Genomic DNA, 5,722 nt, shown 5'->3' with positions numbered 1-5,722 from the left:
TTATCTTGAATAGAAAAGAAAAAATAATTGGCACAACCCGTAATTCTGGAGGGATAATTATCTATGTCAGAGATAAATTTGTGAGTAAAGATATGTTTATCATGGAGCATAGTGATACACATATTTGGATTAAACTTGACGGTAGATTTTTGAATTTCAAAAATGATTTATTTGTTTGTCTTAGTTATATTATTCCAAGTACGTCAAGCAGGAATGCTCTTGTTGACACCAACACATACAATGTTATCATGGAAAATATTATACATATTCAGGATAAGTATGATGAGGCAAATTGCTTATTTTTGTTACTCAGTGATCTAAACTCAAGAATAGGGCTTTTGCCAGACTTTGTTTCGGAAGATACAGAATCGTTAATTCATTTGAATATTTTACCAGACGATTATAATATTGATAATATATTACCTAGGCTATCGTTTGATAATGGTACTAACGCTAATGGGTCATTACTGTTGGATTTTCTAAAACAGACAGGCTTACGTGTTGCCAATGGACGTGTATGTGGTGATAAAGGTGCATTTACATATATAGGAAGTTCTGGAGCCAGTCTTGTAGATTATTGTATTGTTAGTGAGAAGTTGCTTAAGCATTTTACGACATTTACCACGAATGGTCCTAATATATTATCAGATCATTGTCTTGTGGAATTTTCAAATGAATGTTGATAAATTGAATGTAAATAATAATATTCTAAATGATTTACATGTAACAAAAACGTTAGATGACCATTATTTCAAAGGAAGTCAGGCAATAAAGATGGCTTTGTTTGTAGTATATCTAGAAAGGAATTCAAGCAAAGTATGTTTGAACTGAACTGTAATATTGATAGAGCGAATAGTAATGATGATATTGATCAATGTATATATAACTTGTTATCATGTTGTGAAGGTGTATGCGAGCCTTTATTCAGTAAACGGATTAACAGTCAATTGCTTAATAGTGGAAATACCAATTATGTAAATAGTAAAACATCAAGATTTTCGAACCCGTTATTTGACCATGTTCAAGATAAACGGAAGAATTTTTATTATTAACTTAATTTGTACAGAAAAGATAAATACAATTATTTACGTTTCGAAAAATATATACATTATTGATTTCATGAGATTGGTTCAAGTACCCGTGGTACTTCAGTATTCAGGTGGATTAGTTTGGCGGGACACGAGTAACATGATTTCCTCGTCTTTTTGTTGGTTATATGGGGAAAACTATTCTGTTTTCGTCACTCGAGGTTTTGTATTTGGTGACATTAGAAGGTATTTTACGATGTCTGAAAGTGAAGATATAAATTTGATCATATTTCCTGCCCATCCCATCCCTATTTTTCAGGTTGACTTTGCTGTATCATGTGTTCTATTAATATGTATATTTATTTCATTTACAGAGTTCCACTGTGAGTGTCTTACATAAGTTAGTAACTTATTTGTTACGTTTATGATTTGAGATTCACCGTATATTAAGTTTCGTTCCAGTTGCTTCATGGCGTTTTCCAAGATTCCGTTAAAAGTTGTTGCTGACTCTAAAGGTTAAGATCCAGATGTGCTTAGACGCTATTACCAATCTTCCAGCATCCGAATACTGTCTTTTCCTGTGTACATGTTCACCAACTACATTGCCAATTCCTAAACTGTTTGTGTTGTTGTATTTTGAGATTAGTGAATAATTAGTTTACTCACGTATTGAGTGAGTAACAGTGAGTTAAATAGAATAGCGATGGTACAATCAAGAAGTATTTATAAGAAAAGTGTACGTTCGTTTAATTTTGTGAAGGCCAAGGATAAAACAGATGTTTTATTACAGGCACGAGTCAAAAATGCAAAGTTATACTGGCGCTTGTTAAAAGAAACTTCTGGCGTAAAATCGCCACATAACATCTTCTTAAATACGTTCACGGAATATTTTAAAGCAATTAAAAATCCTGAAGATAAATTGTTTCAAGCAAATGAAGATGTTATTTATTTCAATGAAAATGTAGTTGATAACGAGATGAAGATAATGTTCAATGAGTTAGATGCACCTTTTACTACTGTTGATATCAGTAGAAATATTAAAGAGCTGAATCTAGGTCGAAGTGCTGGGCCAGATAAAGTTTTAAATGAGTTTTTATATTACGGAAATGATACATTTTCACCAGTATTATCTTTGCTGTTCAATACACTTTTAGAATTAGGTCATTTTCCGGAATTATGGAGTGATGGATATTTAGTGCCTATTCACAAGAAGGGCAGGCTGTCAGACGTTAAGAGCTTTAGAGGTATCACATTATTGAGTGTATTAGGGAAATTATTTACTAAATGTATCAATGAACGTTTGGAATCATGGGCTAAAAGAAATTACATATACGTTGAATCACAAGCCGGGTTTCGTTCAAAAATGGGAACTACTGACAATATTTTTGTTTTACATAGCTTGATAAATCATGTCATTAATGCGAATGAACAATTGTATTGTTTTTTTGTTGATTACTCTAAAGCATTCGATTATCTTGTTCGACCTAACATATGGTATAAATTATTTAAGTTAGGTCTTCGAGGAAAACTTTTTAATGTTATAAAAGGTATATATAGTAGTGTCAAAACAAAGTGAAGCTTTTTTGAGAAACTGGTGAATTGTTTGAAAGTTTTCTTGGTGTTCGTCAAGGGGAATGTTTAAGCCCGTTTATTTTTTTTATGTACCTAAATGACTTAGAAGATGAATTATTTTTTAATAGAGCCAAAGGAATAGATATTGATACAATCAAGTTATTTCTATTGATGTATGCAGATGATATAGTAATATTTGCCAAAATAAGTGAGGAAATGCAACGTAATTTAAACATTTTACATGACTACTGTAACAGATGGAAGCTATCTGTAAATAAGGATAAGACTAAAGTTGTTGTACTTAGGAAAGGTGGTAGACTACCTCCAAATTTGAAATTTCATTATGGTGACTCAGAAATAGATGTTGTATCAAGATATTGTTATTTAGGTATTGTTTTCACATCTGGGGGCTCTTTTATGGAATGTTAAAAACACTATCAGGTCAGTCAAATAAGGCTATTTTTAAACTAAAAAGGTATCTTCAGAGTTTTGCCAACATATCAACTGAACATGTGTTAGATCTATTTGATAAATTAGTTAAGCCCATCTTATTTTATGGTTGTGAGGTCTGGGGATTTTCCAGTGCCAACAATATAGAAATAATTCATACAATGTTTTGTAAGAACTTATTAGGGGTTAAAACTTCGACACAAAATGATTTCGTATATGGTGAATTAGGAAGAATAGATTTGTTTTCTATGCGATTGACGTACATTTTAAAATACTGGTTCAAAATATTAGATTGCTGTGACAGAAAGTATTCAAAGGTTATGTATAAAACGATGTTAAATGAAATTGAAAATAATCCAAGAAAAATTAATTGGGCAGTAAATGTTAAAAATATGTTGTGCAATTATGGTTTTCATGAAGTCTGGATTGCCCAAGGGGTGGGGAACACAAAAACATTTATCAGTATTTTTCAGCGTCGAGTAAAGGATATCTTTATCCAAAATTGGTACAGCAGACTAGAAAACTCAACTAGAGCGTCGTTCTTATAAATTGTTTGCAAACTTTGAGTTTCAGTCATATTTGAAGAATGTAAACATTAATAAATATAAAATAGCATTAACTAAATTACGATTATCATCACACCGGCTCTCGGTTGAGACTGGAAGATGGACAAATATTCCTAGAAATGATCGCTTATGTAGAGCATGCAATAAGTTAGAAGATGAGTACCACCTGTTATTTGAATGTCTTTTGTACAACGACATACGATGTAAATACATTAAGAAATATTATAGGGAGAGACCGAGCATGTTTAAGGCAGTTTCGTTGCTAAAGTCTGCAAAAGCCAACATCTTAAATAAATTAGCTGTATATATATTTAATGCATTTGAAATAAGGAAAACGTATGTTCACGTATAGATTTCTAATGAGTAGAAACTATGTGTGCGCTCAGCTGTATAACATTTTCTTTGAAATCACAATGCATTTTATTTGGTAAGCAAAACAATACTAAGATCGACATAGCTTTACCCTGTAAACCCTCCTAATATTTCGTTTTCGCTCTTTTAGTGGGGTTGGGAATGGGACATATTCATTTAAGTTAGACACGTTTGTACTTCTAAGAATATAACGCACAAGTAGTATATTTTGTAAAATATTTAAACTTCAAATTCAATACATATCATATGCATGTTGTATTATTGTATTTTGTAGACACTGTTGTTAATACTATGATATAAATATAATATATTTCATAGTTAAGATTATTTATGTATTTATTTGATACAATTATACTTGTTTACTTGTTCGCTATTTGAATTTGAATTTGTATACGTAAGCTATTGTATTCGATGAATTTGATCACGGGTCAAATATTAATTCAGCCTTGCAGATTCAGGATGGGAACACAGAAAGATTGTTCCCACACGACTTTGCCGGATTAGAGTACTTGTATTATACGTGTTCAGACAAGAAACTCACGCCAGAAATCTTCTTTAAGGGAAAACAACATCAGCATATTTATAAATACATCAATTGAAGAAAGGTCTAGCAAAATATGTTGCTCATAAACCTTCTCCAACATAGAATTTCGGCACAACCATTTTAACCTTATTTTGCGCGATATACAGCAATTACATAGTCTCACTATTCACAATTATATCTGTTTTGGCTCTGGTGCTTACAATGTGCTTCCTTTTATTTGCGTACTGAACACTCTTTCATTGCCTATCCAAGTTCATTATAACAAATATTTTTAACAATTTTGAAAGTTTGCATTCCGAAAATGGGAGTGAACACTGCCTAGTGGTAATTGCTTGTCGAAGGTCAATACGACTATTTGACTTTAACAAGTCTTGGTTTAACTACTGGACCTTCCCGCCTTAAAGTCCCACACGAGTTGGTGTTCTCACATATTTATGGGCCAATAACAATAGAGGAATTGCCATTTTTTCTGCAGCTCTATATAATGTAGTTCAAATTTGACGATAAACATAAACATTTATTTCGTAGAGAGTACTTTGTCGATCTACATGGTTTGGAAAAGTCGTCTTTTTTCCAGAGATCGCTCCGCCCTTTTCGCCTGTGCAAAGTAGTTATAATTGACAGTTAAGGTTGCCGTTTTCTGGAGGCAGTCGAAGCATACGCCATGAACCAAAATTTAAAAAAGATGTGTGAACAGCTAACAAATCGTAAACAAATGTAATATTACATTTTACTGACCGTTTCAAGGCTATATATATATAGTATTTATGCACTTTTGAGTTAGACATGAAGTTATTTTGGTAAATTAACGGTGAGCCGTTTTTTATTTTAATCGGATGAGTCGGTCGCTTTTAACAGAGGCTAGATCAGTAGATAATATATAATATCATACACTAAGCTGGTAAAGGTATTATAAGTATGCATTTACCAAATGAATGCGCCGTGTGTTTGCGACATTCCTGGTCAATTAATTTTGGTAAATGCATTTTAAATTACCATAACCATTCCATTATACATTTTGTGGTATTTATGATATTTATCAATTTGACAAAATAAACAACATACATTTCATATATGTTGAAACTAATGCAAATCTGTATCGCGTTGAATCTTGATAATACCATCTAGAGAGCTATTAAACTGTCTTGGTTAAATTGCCAACTTAACACAAACTATTGCACCCAGGCATT

The sequence above is a fragment of the Mya arenaria genome, chromosome 12, assembly GCF_026914265.1.
Source record: "Mya arenaria isolate MELC-2E11 chromosome 12, ASM2691426v1".
Classification (NCBI taxonomy): Eukaryota; Metazoa; Mollusca; class Bivalvia; order Myida; family Myidae; genus Mya; species Mya arenaria.
Note: the sequence above shows the minus strand (reverse complement) of the source record.